The 21,473-nt window shown below is 41.8% G+C and overlaps 1 long non-coding RNA gene across 2 annotated transcripts; it reads left to right on the top strand.

The window, feature by feature from the left end:
• The first annotated feature begins 57 nt into the window (after window positions 1-57).
• Window positions 58-14,287, top strand: LOC308468664. Of its 2 annotated transcripts, XR_013981792.1 has the most exons (4): window positions 58-381; window positions 7,883-7,989; window positions 8,255-8,368; window positions 14,127-14,287. It is a non-coding gene; the product is annotated as an uncharacterized lncRNA (long non-coding RNA). The 2 variants fall into 2 exon arrangements; XR_013981793.1 differs by lacking the exon at window positions 7,883-7,989.
• Window positions 14,288-21,473: the final 7,186 nt, after the last annotated feature.

The following is a 21,473-nucleotide window of genomic DNA, read 5'->3' on the forward strand; positions in this document are numbered from 1 at the left end:
TTCTGCTTGCTGTCGCAGGCATTAAAAAGGGTGGGGTAGGGGGGGTGAGTACTCATTCATTTGCAGTGTGCAATGAAGGAAGGGAGTGAGGGCGTCAAAAACAGCAGAGGCGTCACAATGCAGATGTCTGTTCCCTGGACAGCAGCCTGCGTAGGAAGTGCCAGAGCAAAAACAGAGCGAGCTACAGACAGAGCCACCACAGCAGAGGCGAAGAATCTCCCCTTTCAAATAAATAACCGGCTGATGGTCTCCCTCCTCCTCCCCTGCTTGCTCCAGCCTACGCAAGTTCCTTGCCAGAAAATTAAACTCCCTCCTTGGGGAGGCCACCTGCGGGGGAGGAAAACTGAGAGATGACTGCGAAAGAGCAATTTTCACCCACAGGTGACTGGAAACATAAGCCTGGCATAGCCAGCCAGCCAACCTCCCCTCCCAGCCCCCAACCACCACTAGCAGGGCTGCCAGCTGATCAGAAAACAAGCACTCTGGCTCATTTCCTGCCTTTAACAGCAGACTGTTACATACAGGAATCAGGAGGGGAAGCTTTTCAGGGCATGGAGATAAGAAAGGTGGCCTGTTGGGGTCTGTACCTCAAATAAAATCAGAGCCAGAGGTTGGTGCAAAGAGGTTGGTAACCCTCACTGTCCATCCCCAAACTTTAAACCTTTCCTCTCAAGTCTCCAGCCTTCTAAAACCAGGGGTAGCACAGGTGTGCCTTCAACAGATGATGCCCATATCAGTGCATCACTATGGCTATAAAGCTTTACCTGTTGATTTTCTACCTGTCACACAATTGTTAAGCATAGAAGCTCTGCAAGGAAAGGTTGCATGCTACCTTAGCCTTACCTCCTGATCATCCTTCTTTCCCATCCTGCATCTTGCCCATAAGCCCTTAAGGCCACCTCCAGAAATGCTAAATCTAAACCATCTCCTCCCTCCCCCATTACCTGCACCATGCAGTAACCACAAACTCCTATTGAGGAGTGGCAATACTGGAGGGCAGCAGAAGCAGTCACAAACACACAGGATTTCAACTATTCCTTGCATAATCTGAGTATTCATATGATTTTTTGCTATTTTAATCTTGAATATATCAAAACATGAACCTCTGAGCCTTGAGGTGGACCCCCCTGCAGTGGAATCCCACCCTAACTCTAAATGCAGTACCAGACATCAGGTATGGAATGGGTCAACTCACAGTAGGTTCACCTGGCAATATAGGACCAGGACTGTTACAAGGTGCCCTCAACCATCATGTCACCGGCCAATATGATCTTAGTATGGACTTCTTTTTCAATCCCCTTAATAGAGTATTCCCAGAGGGAATAGGAAAGGTAAGATGGAAAGTAGGATGCTGAAGAATATTTGGAGGGTGGGTGTGAATGCCTGTGTCCATTCTGGGTGCCACAATTTAAGAAGGATATTGACAAGTTAGAACATGTGTAGAGAAGGGCGACCAAGATGATCAAGGGTCTGGAAATCAAGTCTTATGGTGAACAGTTGAGGGAGTTGGGCATGTTTAGTCTGGAAAAGAGGAGTCTGAGAGGAGATATGATGGAGGGACTTCCGGTCGGCGCCATCGGCTAATGGCGGATCTACCTCCGAGCTCCGGAGGAGGTCTGCTTCACGAGTTCGGGTCCTGCTGCTACGGCGAAGCGGGGACCCTTTAAAATTACAGGCGCGGAAGCCTGTAAGCAAGGAGACTCGGTGGACACCATTGCGCCCCCCCGGAATCGAGAGGGAGCCTTTTTAAAGGCTCCGGAACGGCAGCGGGGGTAAAGCGAGGTGCTGAGAGTCGTCACCCAGCCCGTGAAGCGAAGCCGCGTCGCCATGGTCGGAGAGCGCCGATTCCTTCCTGAATTTGGATTACAAATTTAAAGCCCGTGAGTAGGATTTACAAATCGATTGGGATTTTACAAATATTTTAAGAGAATTCGGCCGAAAACAGGAAAGGTATAAATTAAGGAAGTCTGCCTTTCCCGGACTGCATGAAACTTAAAGCAAAGGAAGATAAAGCCGCAACCTGAGAAAAATCTGAGAAACATAAGTTGAACTAAGTAACCTTGACGTTGGGACTAAATCCCCCCGTGCAGGCAGGGGCAGGGGGAGGAAGAAAAGTGAATTTTGGATAACCTGCAGGGAAATGTTAAAGGGGAACGTCTGTCTACTGTCTTGACTCCTTGGAACGGACTGCCTAAACAAGGCACCTATTGAGAACTGTCATCTAGAACTGTCATATTTAAGACTTCAAAAATACTTTGTCATTTTGTTACTGGACTGCTCTGTTTTTGGAGATTTAACTGCTATATTGAAGCTCAGAAAAGAAACTTGAGATTGTTGTTATAGACTTTACTGGATACTTTCAAAGAGATACTTTGTTCTTGGACTGCTCCCTCTAGGGGGTTGCAGGGAAACAGTTGCAAAGTGTGCCACAGAAACCAAGCTACTGGAATTTTCCATTTTAAAATTTCTAGACGAGGGAACGACCTTGGTTGATATGAGTGGCCCAGCAGAGGAGATAATAACAAGAGCCAAGAGTAAAACTGCACAAAAGAAAAGAGGTTCACTCTCAAGTATTCCGCCAGTAGGAACGGCTGCAGCTGGGCAGTCGAAAACAACAGTTATGACTTCTGACCCCATGACACAAGCATTACTTAAGATTAATGAATCTTTGGAAGTGTTGCAGAAACAGGGGGCAGATAATAGTAAACAGCTGGCAGACCTTGCAGCAAAACTTGATTTAAATACTAAAAGTATAACATCTAATACAGAAAGTATAAATAAATTGGTACAAGAAAATACTACAATTCGAAAGATTGCTGAAGAGGCTAAAGAAATTGCAGAAACCACACAGGCAAAATTGGCACCAGTCTGTAAAAAAGTGGATGAACATGAGTTGGCTTTGTCCATGCTTGAATTGCAGAGAAAAGAAAGAAATTTGAGACTGAGATTGGTACCCGAAAACGAAAAAGATAATTTGGAGGACTTTTTGACAAAAGAGTTTCTGGAATTTTGGCAATTGAGCCCGGAGAAGGAAGAATTTAAGATAGTTACTGCTTTCAGACTGGGCAGAAAACAAAATAGAAAGAAACCAAGGGATTGCTTGATAATATTAAGATCAAAGGAAGAAAGAGACAAAATTTTAAGTTTACACTTTCAAAGAACTCTTGAGATTGAAGACAATTTTGTGGAAATTTTCAAGGATCTTCCTAAACATATTTTGGAGGTGAGAGCCCATTATAAGGATTTGGTCTATCTGCTGAGAAAGAACAAAATACCCTTCAGGTGGGAATTCCCACAAGGCCTATCGTTCAACTACAAAGGAAAGAAAGTTAAAATAAGAACTGTTCAAGATAAAGAGCAATTTTTAGAAGTGAATGAAGAGGACCTAGTGAAGGAGGTGGTGGCAGAGGAATCAACCCCAGAAGTAAAGGGGGTTACGGACATCTTAAATTTAACATTCGGACTTAAATCACCGACTGAGGACGAACAACTGCTTGGAGCAGTTGGAGGGGTGACCAAATAACAACAAGATGGCTCTGCAATTTCTGAGTTGGAATTGTAACGGTTTAAATCTTCCCAGAAAAAGACGAGCTGTTTTTCATATTTTGAAAAAAGAACAATTGGACTTGATTTGTTTACAAGAAACCCATGTGACCAGGGTTCACAGGAAATTACTTATCAATAAAAGATTAGGACAGGAATTCATATCATCAGACAAAGTTAAGAAAAGAGGAGTGGTAATATATGCAAAGGAAAAATTAGCCCCAAAATTGATGTTTAAAGATGAACAAGAAAGATTTTTGGCTATTGAAATACAAGCTCAAGGAGAAAAATTCTTGATACTAGGGATTTATGCACCAAATGATGGGAAGTCAGAATTCTTCAAGAAATTGCATGAAATCTTGTTGGACTATTTAGACTACAATTTAATTATGATGGGAGATATGAATGGAGTAGTCTCTACAAACATGGACAAGGCACAAAGACTGGTAGTCTCTAAGGATGGGAGACTACCAAAGACATTTTTTGAAATGACTGACAATATGGACTTAATTGACATTTGGAGATCAAAGAACCCTCTCGAAAGAGAGGGAACTTTCTTTTCTGAAGCAAAAATGACATGGACAAGAATTGACCAAATATGGGTAACTAGTGGAATGGCTCCAAAGATAAAGAAAGTGGAAATCCGCCCAAAGACGTGCTCCGACCATAACGCCGTAAAGATGGAGATGAGGTTAACAACAGCTGGTTCTTTTAGATGGAGGATGAATGACACCCTTTTTAGAGATGAAGAGGTCTATAAAAAGGCCCAAAAGACTTTGAGAGATTATTTTGAGATAAATCTGAAAACAGAGGTGGAAAAAAGAATAATTTGGGATGCAAGTAAAGCTGTGATGCGAGGCTTTCTAATACAACAGAACTCTATAAAGAAGAAGAAACAAAATGAGAAGAAGGATAAAATTTTGGAAAAGATAAGAGAAGAGGAAAAAAAGTTGAGGTCTAAACCAAAGTCTCAGGAGATCTTGAGAGAAATTAAGTTGTATCAGACACAATATTTGAAACTGATGAATCAAGAAATAGAATGGAAAATTAAACAAATGAGACAAAGGACCTTCGAATCTGCAGATAAATGTGGGAAGCTTCTGGCATGGCAATTGAGGAAAAGACAAAAATTAAATACGGTTACCAATTTAGAGGTGGAAGGAAAGAGTATCAACAAGCCAAACGAAATTAGAAACTGTTTTCAGAGTTTTTTCAGAAGATTATATTCACAGGGCCCGGTGAATGAGGGAGAAATAGATGAGTTTCTCAAGAAATATGGATTACAAAAAATTTCACAACAGAGTAAAATAGACCTGAACCAGAAAATAACTGAGCAAGAAATCGAGGGTGCCATTCAAAATATGCAACTGGGAAAATCTCCAGGACCAGATGGACTGACTTCCAGATATTACAAAGCTTTGAAGGAGTGGTTGATACAACCTTTGAAGGAAGTATGTAATGAAATATTAGAGGGGAAACAGGCACCTGAATCGTGGAAAGAAGCGTATATTACACTGATACCAAAGACAGAGACTGAAAAGACTCAGATCAAGAACTACCGCCCTATATCACTACTCAATGTGGATTACAAAATTTTTGCAGACATTTTAGCAAAAAGATTGAAAAAAGTGTTGGTGGGTGAGATTCATAAGGACCAAGCAGGCTTTCTCCCAGGAAGACATTTGTCAGATAACGTGAGGAATATAATAGACATTATGGAATTATTAGAAGTTAATAGAAACACTAAGGCAGTTTTGATATTTGTGGACGCGGAGAAAGCCTTTGATAACATTTCTTGGAGTTTTATGAAGAAGAATCTACAAGGGATGGGGGTAGGCCAAGGTTTTGAGAATGGTATAGGTGCAATATATTCTGAACAAAAGGCTAAATTAATTGTAAATAACGTGGTAACTGAAGTGATTCAGATAGAAAAAGGGACACGACAGGGGTGCCCAATATCTCCACTGCTTTTTATATCAGTCCTGGAGGTTTTGCTAAATATGATTAGAAAAGACCAGTTGGTTAAGGGGGTTCAGGTCGGAGCAAAACATTATAAATTGAAGGCTTTCGCAGATGATTTAGTACTTACTTTGCAAGAGCCAGACACTAGTACGAAAAGGGTTTTGGAATTAATTCAAGAATTTGGTCAAGTTGCAGGTTTTAAATTAAACAAACAAAAAACTAAAGTGCTGGAGAAAAATCTAACAGCTACGGAAAGAGAGCAGTTTCAAAAGGAAACAGGATTAGCTGTGGTTAAAAAAGTGAAATATTTGGGGATTAATATGACATCTAAAAATGTGAATCTATTTAAAGATAATTATGAGAAATGTTGGATGGAAGTTAAGAAAGATCTAGAAGTTTGGTCAAATTTGAAGCTTTCCTTGTTAGGCCGAATTGCTGTTATTAAGATGAATGTTTTGCCTAGAATGCTGTTCTTATTTCAGGCTTTGCAGATCTTGGACAAAATGGACTGTTTCAAGAGGTGGCAGAAAGATATATCTAAATTTGTCTGGCAGGGCAAAAAGCCCAGAATAAAATTTAAGATACTTACGGATGCAAAAGAAAGAGGGGGGTTTGCCCTGCCGGACTTAAAGTTGTACTATGAATCAGCAGCTTTTTGCTGGTTGAAAGATTGGCTGCTCCTTGAGAATACAGACATTTTGGATTTGGAAGGGTTCAATAATACCTTCGGATGGCATGCTTATATATGGTATGACAAGGTAAAGGCCCATAAAGGTTTTAAGAATCATATTGTTAGGAAAGCTTTATATAATGTTTGGATTAGATATAAAGACTTGTTGGAAAACAAAACCCCAAGGTGGCTGTCGCCAATGGAAGCTAAAGGGTTGAAAAAACTTAATATGGAATCGAAATGGCCAAAATATGGGGAAATTCTAGAGCAAGAGGGAGATAAGGTAAAACTACAGAGCTATGAAAAATTGAAGCCTAAAGTTAGAGATTGGCTCCATTATTATCAAATAATGGAGGTTTTTAAACAAGACAGAAAAATCGGCTTCCAGGTGGAAAGATCCAAACTAGAAACGGAACTGTTAGAACCCAATACTAAAACTTTGTCAAGAATGTATAACTTGTTGCTGAAGTGGAATACACAGGATGAGACGGTTAAGTCAGCTATGATTAAATGGGCACAGGATTTCGGTTATAACATTATGTTTGCTGACTGGGAAAAGTTATGGACCACCGGTATAAAGTTTACGGCATGTAATGCCCTAAGAGAAAATATTATGAAAATGATCTACAGGTGGTACATGACACCAGTCAAGCTTGCAAAAATTTACCATTTGCCCGATAATAAATGTTGGAAATGTAAAGAAACTGAAGGTACATTCTTTCATCTTTGGTGGACTTGCCCAAGGATTAAAGATTTCTGGGAGATGATTTATAATGAATTGAAAAAGGTATTTAAGTATACCTTTCTTAAGAAACCAGAGGCTTTTCTCCTGGGCATGGTTGACCAATTGGTGTTAAAGAAGGACAGAACTTTTTTTATGTATGCCACAACAGCAGCAAGAGTCCTTATAGCAAAATATTGGAAGACACAAGAACTACCCACACTGGAAGAATGGCAGACGAAGGTGATTGACTACATGGGACTAGCTGAGATGACCGGCAGAATCCGAGATCAAGGAAAAGAGACAGTGGAGGAAGATTGGAAGAAATTCAAAGTTTATCTTAAGAACTATTATAAAGTAAATGAATGCTAAAACGCCAAGGTTAGGAAATTATGAGGTTACTGCTGTATTGATTTGGTAATGACTAGTGGGTTTAAAGGTCAATTAATTAAAATTTGAAGAGAGGATTTGCTGGAAGAAATTTGAAAACAGGGATGCAGAAAGGGAGGGTATGGGGAAGTCGGAGAGAACAGGGTTATGAAAAGAAGGAATTGAAATTTTACATGTTTATGTGTTTGTTTGTTATTGTATTGTGTTTTGTATGTGTTAATTAAGTGTTAAAAAATCAATAAAAATATTTAAAAAAAAAAAAAAAGAGAGGAGATATGATGGCTGTCTTCAAGTATCTAAAGGGCTGTCCCATGAAAGATGAAGCAGGCTTATTTTCTCCTGCTCTGGAGGGTAGGACCTGTGGGATGTATTATTACTAGAGCAGTCAAGTACAACATTTTCCTGTTGCCTAGAATTGACACACAGGGCAATGTGGCTCCAGACAGGGAGGACTTCCTGTCATACATGCTCTGAAGCTTCCTCCCTCTGTGTGTGACCAGGTAAATGGGTGTAACCCTAGCTGACCAGATAACCATCTTTCTCTTGGATTCTTACTCTTACTCTTACTCTTGGACTCTCGCTCTCCTGGCTCTTAGGATGGAGCCTGCAAGCAGAAAGTCTGAGATGTAGCTCACACTGTAACCATAAGATTACTGTAACCATAAGATAAAGCCTGCCTTCAGATTACTGCTGTGAACTGAATGTGAGCAAAACGTTATTCTTACTTTTAAAGAAAACTGTTGTGTTATTATTATTTTAAGAGGGCAATAAAGGGGAAACTTAACAGGAATAATCCAGACTGGAGAAGCAAAACTGGACTGCTTAATCAAAGGATTCTAATGAATCATCAACTTGCTTCCAATAAGTTGCAAAGGGAATGTTTACTCTCTAGTGTGAGTGAGGAGGGATAATATCAAAACAATATATCTTCTCCTACCTTCCTTAATACTACCTTGCTTAAAAAACAGGACCTGAACCATTGGCTTCAAGCTACAAGAAAAGAGATTCTGACTAAATATCAAGAAGAATTTTCTGATCGGGAGAGCCTTTTGATGGTGGAATATGGACTCCCTTGGAACAAGGTGGATTCTCCTTCCCTTCCTTGGAGGTTTTTAATCAGAGGGCCATCTATCATGGGTGCTTTAGTGGAGATCCCTGCATTCCCGGGGGTTGGACTAGATGACCCTCAGGCACCCCTCCACTCTACAGTTATATGATTCTATGTCTCCTTTATATTTTCCGGATATGTTCACAATATTTGGAAATTAATTAGCATCCTGCTGCCTTGCACTTGCACCACCATACTTTGTTGTGAGACTGGGCCCAACAGGCTACCATTAATATGATACACTTCCCATTGACAGAGCATCAATATGATTCAGCAACCACTCCACATATTTCAATAGTAAACGGAACATGATTTACAACCCATTCTTCAGCTCAATTTAAACTCCCTTCCTGGTACTTAAGGGAGGTGGAGCTCAGAAAGGCTCATTAAGGAGGAAATGATTAATGAGGGCCCATGACACCACAGTGATGCCTGGGTCACATGCATTTCATGCTTGCATCACTCCCCCCTTCTCACTGCTCTGGCACTAGCCACACACAAACATCTCCTTCTCCAAATCCCCTGATTTCCAAACCACTGGCTATCAGTACAATACTTGGGCTGCAATCCTGTTTCCTTACTTGGCATGGGTTCCACTGAATGCAGTGAGAGTTACTTCAGAGTAAACATTCCTAGGAAATGTGCCCTTTTGGCCCATTGACTGTTACTCTTTCCCCACACCATTCCCTTTTTATATCCCATTTTAAAGGTCCAATTTTCCTACTCTGGAACAGGAGCCCAGAACTCAAGTCCTGACTCTGCCACCAACCTGCCAAGTTGTGTTTAGAATAGTGATGGCGAGCCTCTGGCCTCCAGGTGTTGTTAGACTCTGAACTCCCACTGGGGCTGAAGGGAGCTGGAGTCCCGCAATAGCTGAAGGGCCACAGGTTCCCCATCTCTAAAGAACACATCCCTGCATCTTTTTCATAAAGTTAAATGTAAGACAAGCTGTAAAGCACTTTGCACTGCCATTGGAATGGCCCCAGAAGCACATACTTTGCTGGTTGCTCGCTATATATTGATTATAGATCATTCATATATATAATGGATAATATAGTTCTAAAAGGAATGATTAATAGGCCAATTAACAATCATACATTTAAGTATAGATTTGTCATTAATAGCTATTATTTAAACTTAAAGATACCACTTCTGTGCTTTCTTTAGATGCTACTTTCTTTTTGTTATTATTGGTGTTACAATATGTAAAGGGGAGGAAATTAAGATCAAGAGGGAGAGAAGAAGAGTGTCACCCTTTGGCTTCAATTGTGGGGTTTCTCTGGTTAATTTGCTGTGCCCTCTTCCTACCTCTGGCTCTGCAGGCTGTTTCCAGGCCTCCTCCCACCCTCTTATGCCCCAGCAGCTCCATAAAAGGCTCTCTCATCCTCCCCCCACCTCCAAATGCAATCAATTTCTGTCACCCATGCACAGGTCTGGAAAATTAATAAGGAATGGAAAATGAAGAGTCATCCTGTTTCAAAACGCCAGGAGATAATGTGTGCAGGGAAGGATGTCTGTGTAAAAAAAGATGAAAAAATGCCAGTGCACAGCTCTGAGGAAATGGTGGTGGTATGTGCTGTTGTTGCAGCTGCAACAGCAGTGGGATTGCACTCCAGACATATCTAGCATAAAGAATGCAAAGGTTCAGAAATTTGGTCAAATTTGAAACTCTCGTTGCTGGGCCGTATTGCTGTGATAAAGATGAATGTATTGCCTAGAATGTTGTTTTTGTTTCAGACATTACAAATTGTAGATAAGATGGACTGTTTCAAGAAGTGGCAGAGAGATATTTCTAGATTTGTCTGGCAGGGCAAGAAGCCCAGAATAAAATTTAAGATATTAACTGATGCCAAGGAAAGAGGTGGATTTGCCCTGCCAGACCTTAAACTTTATTATGAATCAGCAGCTTTTTGCTGGCTGAAAGAATGGCTACTTCTTGAAAACACAGACATTTTGGATCTAGAAGGTTTTAACAATGTATTTGGATGGCATGCATATTTATGGTATGATAAGGTCAAAGCACACAAAGCATTCAAAAACCATATTGTTAGGAAAGCATTGTTTAATGTTTGGATAAGATACAAAGACTTATTGGAAAATAAAACCCCAAGGTGGCTGTCACCAATGGAAGCAAAAGCTCTGAAAAGGCTCAATATGGAGGTCAAGTGGCCGACATATTGGGAAATTTTGGAGCAAGAAGGAGATAAATTGAGATTGCAGAGTTTTGAAAAATTAAAAAATAAAGTGAGAGATTGGCTCCACTACTATCAGATAATGGAGGCATATAATTTGGATAAGAAAATAGGCTTCCAAGTGGAAAAGTCAAAATTAGAAACAGAATTGTTAGAACCCAAAACTAAAAATTTGTCAAGAATGTATAACTTGCTGTTGAAATGGAATACTCAGGATGAAACGGTGAAATCTGCTATGATTAAATGGGCACAAGATGTTGGACATAATATTATGTTCGCTGACTGGGAACAGTTATGGACCACAGGTATGAAGTTTACGGCATGTAATGCCTTAAGAGAGAATATTATGAAAATGATATACAGGTGGTACATGACCGCAGTCAAGCTTGCAAAAATTTATCATTTGCCCGATAATAAATGTTGGAAATGTAAAGAAACTAAAGGTACATTCTTTCACCTTTGGTGGACGTGCCCAAAGATTAAGGCTTTCTGGGAAATGATATATAATGAACTGAAAAAGGTATTTAAATATACCTTTCTGAAGAAACCAGAGGCCTTTCTCTTGGGCATTGTCGGCCAACTGGTGCCAAAGAAGGACAGAACCTTTTTCATGTATGCTACAACAGCAGCAAGAATACTTATCGCAAAGTATTGGAAGACACAAGATCTACCCACTTTGGAAGAATGGCAGATGAAGGTGATTGAGTACATGGAATTGGCGGAAATGACTGGCAGAATCCGAGATCAGGGAGAAGAGTCGGTGAAAGAAGACTGGAAGAAATTTAAGGACTATTTACAGAAATATTGCAAAATTAAGGAACTTTAGGAAGATGTTGGATAGAAACTAAGAGGTTTTTAGCTGTAATGCTTTAAGAGACATGGAAAAAAAAAGGTTAACAATTGGGTAAAAGATTAATGGTAAGGATTTGCTGAACCAACAAATTGAATTGGAATACAAAGAAGGGAGGTATGAGGAGGTCCGGGGAAATAAGAGTAAGGAAGATAGGTTATGGAACATTATTGTGTTTTTAACTGTTTTATTTTGTACGTTTTTTCTTATTTTCTACTTTTTTTGCTGTATTTTAAAACTTTATACTTTTTTCTTTGTTTTGTATTTTCATGTATTTTTGTGAAACTTTAATAAATATCATTATATAAAAAAAAAAAAGAATGCAAAGGTTCATTTAGCTCAGCATCCTGCTCCTCACAGAAGCCAGCCTCTTACTCCTGAGAAGTTTGTAAGCAGAAACAGCCTTGCCATTTGCTTGCCATTTGCTCCCAGCTGGTATTCAGAGGTATCCTGCCTCTGGGGTGGAGTTGGGCTACGATTCCTACCATCTCTGACTATTGGGCCATGCTGGGTGGGGCTGGTGGGAGCTGGAATGGGAACATCTAAAGGGCCAAAGGTTTCCCACCCCTCACTTAAAGCTTCCATTTAGCAATCATAGCTAATGGCCATTGGCTGAACTTGTCTGACAAAACCTTCCATTTCAGCAAGCCAGTCCAGACGCATGATGGAGTTATCTAATATCTATATTTGTTTTACAAGTGCTATTGATTTTATCGTTGTTTCTAAAGAGTGATGTAGTTTAGGAACTGGCTCCCTCAGTCATGTGTATTTAACTCATAAGCCTTAACCAAACTTTACCACCTTTTATTTCACTAAAATTCTGGATACAAGCATTTGTGCTACTCTTCATCAGGGTGATATTGTGAATCTGCAGATAGGACAATAGCTAGGGAAGCATCCTATTGACCTGCCTCTGAATATCAGAATGTTTTGTGCGTCCCATTTCTCCCTTTCACCCCCACCTCCAAACACAGATGCAAGTTCTGCCTAATTCATCCACTTCTATCTATCTTTTAACATTAACAAAATGAAAGGTTTCAATGTTGCTGGATTCAGGTTTATAAGTCACATTACACAAAACCGTTGATGGAGGACATCCACTCTGCACAGCAGGCTGTGCCTTTAGGTAAACTTAATTGGCCTGCAAGCCAGGGGGAGCTGCATCATAAGCAAGGCAGCTGGTGTTTTTTAGGTGCCTTTCACAGCATCACAATAGGATGTTGGGGCACAATACACTGGGAACCTATTTCTTTGGCTGCGTATTCACTAATACTTTAAAGCACATTGGAAGTACATATCTGGGCACTGTAGTTTCTTGGGGGCTGCTGGCAATTGCAACTCTGTGAAGTGTAAACTGCAGCACCCAGAACCCTTCAAGGGAAAGAATATGCTTCAAAAGAGTATTCAAAGGTATAGTGTGCACACAGCCTTGGTGGATTGTACACCATGTTAGGGTGGAACTACCCATGACACTTGACACACAGCTGCCACTCAGACTGGCATCCCAGAGTCAAGCTTGTCTTTTCTGCCATATTTTGTAGCACCCCTTTTGCTTGAGATTTCCCCATCCTTGCTAGTGAATGACTTAAGTGAGGAATATCACATGGTGACCATGTTATAGCATGGGGTAGGTGACCTTTTCCATTATGGGGAACGTTACCTTCTGTAGCACAGGGTGGTGTGTCATTTTCTGCTGTGGACCCATACCAAGCACAATGTGTCGTTCCACTCTGAATTAGCGGCCAATGCTAGGTAGTGTGCTGCCATTTGTATTGACAGCCCATTGGAGCACTGGTCAGGGCTGTTAGACTGCTCGGAACTGAAGCATATCCATCAAAGCTGAAGAAACAGAAAACTCAGGTAGAGTAATGCCAGGGAAAGTTATTTTCAGGAAACCATTTATAAACAATTACTAGTAAAAAAATAAAATAAAAAAGAAGCATATGGCAGCGCCTCTTTAGTCCCTTTTCTCAGAGGCAGACTGGGTTCCTCTAGTGTTCTAGCAGTCAAAAAACTTTGACCCCTCCACCCTGCTGGGTATTAAGGCAGGTGTTTTCTTCAGCATGTCTTTGTCCACACGCCATTCCACTTTATTTGATGTTAGCAATGCTTCTCCAGAGTAAACACATTGTTGTCATCCGGAGGGGTACTCTTGTGCTATAGCTCGACAGAACAGGACACACAGAGAGGGGGAGTGTTTGTGGTATCAAAAGTTACAAGATTTCAGCAGGAAGATACGGGACATGCACTGATTGGAAACAATGGGGTATGTCCACCCTGCACCTTTTGGCGGCACAAACAGTATTGAAAGCGGGATCACACACAGCCACACCAATGCCATCATGAACACACTGCCTCTCACCACCCCTGTTTTTGTTTTCTAAGGAATTAATTGAAGCTGACCTAGGAAATACTTGAGAGGATACAGAGGTGGGGGAGCATCTTTTGTTTTGATGCACAGCACTAGCTAAATTTTAATCACAGTGAAACATTTCCCCAGCGCTCTCCAATCAGTGATTTCGGTGTTAAGTAAATACGCAGGGTTGTGCATACATGGCCCATTTTTCACCTCTGAATTTCATTTTGAAAGCAGCACATAAGTAATGGAGTTTGACTATAGAGGTGACCTGCATCAAAAATCACCTTTGGCAGGAATTTTACCTCCTATATCTCACTCACCATTTTTCTAGAAGAAGAAGAAGAAGAATTCTACTCATTGATGGAAAAGATCACTGAATGGGAGATGTTGTGTTTGGAAGGAGTTAGAGGAGAATTGCTACTTTGTTCAATCCAGGAAACAACATACTGGGATTGGATCAAAATGGAGAACTATAAAAAGGCATGACATATACTCGGACTCCTGCAGTGATTTCATGCTCTTTATTGCAGCTTGTAAAACAGTGATTGAATTGCCTCCCAAACCTCAGGCTTTTATATACATTATTTACACAATGAGTCCCGTCTGATTGGCTGATTCTGCTTCCCTCCTGGAGCCTGATTGGTCTTTTCCTGCAGGCCAATCAGTTGTTGCATTCTATGATCCTAGCAGCCTAATAGGCTGATTAACTTCCTCCTGGAGCCTGATTGGTCTTCTCCTGCAGGCCAGTCAGTTGTTGCATTCTAGGACCTGCCTGTTATTCTAGGATCCAGGCTTAGTACATAACAAGGCAAAACATTTTCTTTAATGCTCATAGAAAATTTAACTCACTAGTAAATTCCAAAGGGTGATTAAGAGAATTCATGTAAGGATTTACCACCAGGTTTTCACTCTCCCATTAATTTGCACAAATGATCAACAGTCTGGCTACAGCTAATATAAAGCATGGGTGGAGAACCTGTGTCCCCCCCCCCCCCGATATTGTTGTACTACAACTCCCATCAGCCCCAACCAGGCGTGATGGAAAGGAGTCCAGCTAAATCCAGAAAGTTCACAGGTTCCCCATCCTTAATATAAATCATTGGAATTGTATATACTGTATACTGAAAGCAGGTAAATACATAATTCCATAAACCATGTTTAAACTCTCCCAAGAAAGAAAACAAAGATCCCCCTGAAAGGAAAGGAAAGGAAAACAACAGGATTTTTCTGATGAGGTTGGAGTTGATCTCTGGGCTAAGCTGGTTGTCCATTTGCAGCTCAGGGAAGAACTATCTGAATGGCAGAAGCGGGAAGCTGTGGTCTTGCTGCTGTTGCACACACTTTCCCAATGGTGGCTAATAATGATCCCTGCTTGAGCTTAATTACCTCCCTACTATCATGGAGGGCAAAAATCACTAGAGCTGTGAAGTGAGAAATTTACTAGACTGTGCTGCCTGCTGTGAAAGCAATGACTGTGCAGTCCCATCTATGAGTATTGATGTGGGGAGAAGGGAGGGAAGGACTGGTCTTCAAGACTTATATGGGAGAAGTGGTATGCTAGATTCTCTGCCCCCTATTCTTTTAGCAGGATTCTTTGCCTTTTATAGCAGCTGTGAAAGTAACAGAAATCCAGCTGCTGAAACCAACATGTTACAATAGGGAAATGTTCACCTAAAGGCAACGGTGCTCTTGTCGTATATATAAAATTATATAATACACACACACACAGGTTACACAGAAACTGGGAAAATGACAAATTGTTCTTTGAACATCAGCTATTAAGGAGTTTTCTCATAGCCGGTCAGACAATTTGTGCGCCTCTCCCACTATAGGCTATTCTGACTGGGAAGAGCTTTGTAGTGATTCAGACAAAGACTCTTCCCCAGTACATGCTACAACCAATGAAGACTATGTTCTACTACCACTGTCGGAGGGGGGGTGCCTCTGAATATCAGTTCCTGGGAATCACAAGTGGAGAGAGAGTTCACTGTGCTCCCTCATTCCTGCTTGTGGTCTTCCCATTTTGGGCATCTGGTTGTCCACTGCGGCAATAGGCTGTTGGACTCAAGGGGCCACTGGCTTGATCCAGCAGCCAGGCTCTTCTTGCCTTCTTATGTGCCTAATCCTTCTTTCCTTTTTTCTTTATTGCTGGAGATGCCTGGGATTGAAATTGATATGATCCCCATGCAAAGAACATGACCTGCCACTGAACTATTGACTCTCTCCTACACTAGGTACCCAGAAAAGATGCCCAAAGGCTGTCAGTGGTTGCAGTCCCTTAACACCTGGAATGAAGAACCTGCTGTTGGATGGCAACTCTCATCAGCCCCAGCTACCAAGCACAATTGTCAGGGATGGTGGGAACTGTAGTCATCGAGCAGCTACAGAGTCTCCATCTACACTTATCCTGGGAATACATGGAGTTACTTTAAATTAACTGAAGCCATTTGTTCAGTCAGATCAGTTTTCACCCAGGTGGGGGCACAAGAACCAGGAGTAGTCCAGAGACACACCGTCAGACTCCCCATGTCTCTTATTCCAGTGCCAGGATCTGGATGGTGAACTACTTCTGCACAACAAAAATGCACTGAGCAACACTTTGGAAAATGATGTTGCATTTGACAGGTGGCAATTAAGTGCTGCCACCACCACAACAAAGGACTCCCCCCACCCAAATGAAAGTTTACAATAAGGAATTGGGGAGAGGGAAGTGGCAGGGCAGACTTTTGCCCCCTATGGCAAATTTTGTAGATCCAGCACAGCCTTTCAGTAACTTAAATCCTTCCAGGGCCCTGATCTTATTTGCATGTCAAGAGACCCAAGATGTATTAATATACTGAAATAAGCAAACTACCACATCATGTTACTTTGGTTACATTTCACATGGGAGGTTGGAGGATCGTTCAAACTCAAATGCTGAAACCCAGCCAATTTCCAACTCTGCTGTTTCCAGTCTCGCACAAGTACCTATTAGATTCCATCTCCACATTTGTTCCCTCTTGGCACCAAAAGAGGTTTCTCCTGCCATTGTTGTAAAAATCCAGTGACCTGATGCAACCTGTGCTTCATCTCTCAGTCATGGGTCAACGCTTGTTCAGCAAGTCTGAATTCTCCAGTTTGCTGAACAGCACTTGGTCTGTGGCAATGAGCTGGACCCTTTCCACAGCAAAAGCTGGTGCCTCCTATTACAATGGCAGCCATACATTGCAAATGGTGGCATAAAAGTTGCTCCTTCCTGTGTTGCTGGGGCACCGTAGAAAGCCCCAGACCATATGCCAGGAATGTAATGGCAGCACCACACAAGTTCTCTTAGGATCAGTGTTGGATCAGTATTGGATCAGTTCTGGCAGCACCACACAAGTTCTCTTAGGATCAGTGTTGGATCAGTTCTGGCAGCACCACATAAGTTCTCTTAGGATCAGTGTTGGATCAGTATTGGATCAGTTCTGGCAGCACCACACAAGTTCTCTTAGGATCAGTGTTGGATCAGTTCTGGCAGCACCACACAAGTTCTCTTAGGATCAGTGTTGGATCAGTATTGGATCAGTTCTGGCAGCACCACACAAGTTCTCTTAGGATCAGTGTTGGCATGGTTTATGGCTCTAACCATAGAGAGGCCGTGGAGGGTCATTTTTGGCCATCTGGCCTGAGATTCCCCACCACCGGCATTAAGTCATGTATAGCTGAGTAATAAAAACATGCCCTGAAGCTGAATCCTGCTTAGCTTGAATTTCTTGCTCATGGTTCTTTACCACCACAGACTTCGCCAAATGGTCTGTTGCCGAAATATCAAAGCTGAAACTGGAACAAAACAGTCCAATCAAACAATAGCAATGCACAGAATTTACATTATTTATTCCAAGCGTAGATGGTTTAAAGTGGGGAGGACTGAAGCTCCAAAAAAGGAGTGCTCTGTAGCAAAAGCCTTCTGTATTCTTTCCCTAACCAGGGAGGGGGAAGTTGTGGGCCTTCAGATGTTGTTGGACTCCAACTCCCATCAGCCACAGCCAGCATGATGAGCAAGGGGCAGGGATGATGGCCATTGTTGCCACAGTTATTCCGCCCTTGCCTTAAACCTTCAGTTTAAGGTGGAAGGATGGGGACACTACAAAATGGCATCTTAGAGCACAAGTTCATGCAAATGCAAGCAGCACAAGTACAGAACATCCAGCAGAACAGGATGGAAGGTACATTTAAATAAGTGCAGAGCCAAGAGGTACCAAAGACTCTGGCACCATCTCAGACTCTGCTCTTGCTCATAAGCAGATAATGGGATTAGTGGAGATTATCCCCTTGTTCCCCCACTGGCTTCTCAAGAGTTGGGGATATAAATGTGACATGATGATGCATCCAACTCGCTTCCACTTAATACTTCATAATCCAAATGTGGCAATTTCCTCCCTTGTCCTTAAGGGCTGGGAAAAAGGAGAGAGAGAGAGAGAGAAAGATGGAGAAAAGAGCTGATTTATTGTCAAACATATGAGGCTATTAAAAATAAGACATCATTTCAATTTTGGAGTGAAATATATCTAGCTTCCACTTTTTGTGTCTGCCAGAGGCTGTGTTGCTTTAACTGCTGTGTGGCAGGCAGAAATTTGACCTCCAGCAAGGACTATGACATGTAAGGGAAAACCACACTTGCTGAATCTTTGCAGGCCATACAACTGTTTAAAGGCACCATATATAGCAAGAGTTAAACTTTAAAATCCTTCCACGCTTACTTAGCACTATCTGAGTGTCCAATCCCTCTCCCTCCTACTAGTGCCTCCCCAGATGTTGTTGCACTTCAACTCCCATCAGCCCCAGTCAGCAAGATCAATCAATCATTAGTATTTATAGGGGCTGTAGCCATGGGCATAGCTGGGGGAGGGGCGGGCAAGGGGAGGCAAGTAAATAAATGGAAATACTTAACCAACTGACCAATTGTGTCACAGATACTAGTAACTCCATTCTGCCTCCCAGCATAAAGCCTGCTACCCTAAAATAAATCCTGGCTATGCCCATGGTTGTAGCAACATCTGGAGGGCCACAATTTTTCCGCTCTCACTCTAACATCTATCTATCTATCTATCTATCTATCTATCTATCTATCATCTATCTATCTATCTCAAGCACCCAGAGAGCCGCTATGACAGTGAGCATCCCCTAGTTTAGTGGTGTCCAAACTTGATCAGGATGCCCTTGAGTCCATCATCCAAGTCGTTGATAAAGATGTTGAATAAGACCGGGCCCAAGACAGAACCCTGTGGCACCCCACTAGTCACTCTTCTCCAGGATGAAGAGGAACCATTGATGAGCACCCTTTGGGTTCGGTCAGTCAGCCAGTTGCAAATCCACTGAGTGGTAGCATAGTCAAGACCGCATTTTACCAGCTTCTTTACAAGAATATCATGGGGCACCTTGTCAAATGCCTTGCTAAAATCAAGGTAGGCTACATCCACTGCGTTCCCTTCATCTACCAGGCTTGTAATTCTGTCAAAAAACGAGATCAGGTTAGTCTGACATGACTTATTTTTCAGAAATCCATGCTGACTATTGGTGATCACAGCATTCCTTTCTAGGTGCTCACAGACTGTTTGCTTAATGCCCATTTAATCATAGCAGATTTCACCGTTTCATCCTGAGTATTCCATTTCAACAGCAAGCTATACATCTTTGACAAAATCTTGGTTTTGGGTTCTAACAGTTCTGTTTCCAATTTTGATTTTTCCACCTGGAAGCCAATTTTCTTGTCCAAATTATATTCCTCCATTATCTGATAATAATGAAGCCAATCTCGCACTTTATTTTTTAGTTTTTCAAAACTCTGCAATTTATAATAATAATAATAATAATAATTTATTATTTATACCCCGCCCATCTGGCTGGGTTTCCCCAGCCACTCTGGGCGGCTTCCAAAAGAATATTAAAATACAATGATACATCAAACATTAAAAGCTTCCCTAAACAGGGCTGCCTTCAGATGTCTTCTAAAAGTCTGGTAGTTGTTGTTCTCTTTGACATCTGATGGGAGGGCGTTCCACAGGGAGGGCGCCACTACCGAGAAGGCCCTCTGCCTGGTTCCCTGTAACTTGGCTTCTCGTAGTGAGGGAAACGCCAGAAGGCCCTCGGTGCTGGACCTCAGTGTCCGGGTAGAACGATGGAGGTGGAGACGCTCCTTCAGGTATACTGGACCGAGGCAGTTTAGGGCTTTAAAGGTCAGCACCAACACTTTGAATTGTGCTCGGAAACGTACTGGGAGCCAATGTAGGTCTTTCAAGACCGGTGTTATATGGTCTCGGCGGCCGTTCCCAGTCACCAGTCTGGCTGCTGCATTCTGGATTAGTTGTAGTTTCCAGGTCACCTTCAAAGGTAGCCCCACGTAGAGCGCATTGCAGTAGTCCAAGCGGGAGATAACCAGAGCATGCACCACTCTGGCAAGGCAGTCCGCGGGCAGATAGGGTCTCAGCCTACGTACCAGATGGAGCTGGTACACAGCTGCCCTGGACACGGATTTAACCTGTGCCTCCATGGACAGCTGTGAGTCCAAAATGACTCCCAGGCTGCGCACCTGGTCCTTCAGGGGCACGGTTACCCCATTCAGGACCAGGGAATCCCCCACACCTGCCCGCCTCCTGTCCCCCAGAAACAGTACTTCTGTCTTGTCAGGATTCAATCTCAATCTCAATTTCAATCTGTCTCCCTCTTGTTCCAAAATTTCCCAATATTTCGGCCATTTGGTCTCCATATTGAGCTTTTTCAAAGCTTTCGCTTCCATCGGTGACAACCACCTTGGGGTTTTATTTTCAAGTAGGTCCTTGTATCTTATCCAGACATTAAACAATGCTTTCCTGACAATATGATATTTAAATGCTTTATGTGCTTTGACCTTGTCATACCACAAATATGCATGCCATCCAAATACATTATTAAAACCTTCTAAATCCAAAATATCTGTGTTTTCAAAAGTAGCTACTCTTTCAGCCAGCAAAAAGCTGCTGATTCATAATAAAGTTTAAGGTCTGGCAGGGCAAATCCACCTCTTTCCTTTGCGTCCGTTAGTATTTTAAATTTTATTCTAGGCTTCTTGCCCTGCCACACAAATCTAGAAATCTCTCTCTGCCACTTCTTGAAACAATCCATTTTGTCCAAAACTTGCAATGTTTGAAACAAGAACAACATTCTAGGCAATACAGTCATTTTAATCGCAGCAATATGGCCTAGCAGTGAAAGCTTCAAATTTGACCAAATTTCTAAATCTTTTTTCACTTCAGTCCAGCATTTTTCATAGTTGTCTTTAAATAAGTTCCCATTTTTAGCTGTCATGTTAATCCCCAGGTATTTAACTTTCTTAACCACTGTTAAACCTGTCTCATTCTGAAACCTCTCTCTCTCAATCGCTGTTAAATTTTTCTCTAAAACTTTTGTTTTTAACTTATTCAGTTTAAATCCTGCAACCTGACCAAATTCTTGAATCAGTTCCAAAACTCTTTTGGTACTAGATTCTGGCTCCTGTAATGTCAATACTAAGTCATCTGCAAATGCTCTCAATTTGTACTGTTTAGCTCCGACTTGTATACCTTTAACCAAGTGGTCCCTTCTAATCATATTCAACAGGACCTTCAGGACCGGTATAAAGAGCAATGGGGGGATTGGGCATCTTAAAGTCCTCCGTCACCACGTTGTTAACAATTAATTT

The sequence above is a fragment of the Podarcis pityusensis genome (assembly GCF_964106645.2).
Source record: "Podarcis pityusensis genome assembly, chromosome: 2".
Taxonomy (NCBI): Eukaryota; Metazoa; Chordata; class Lepidosauria; order Squamata; family Lacertidae; genus Podarcis; species Podarcis pityusensis.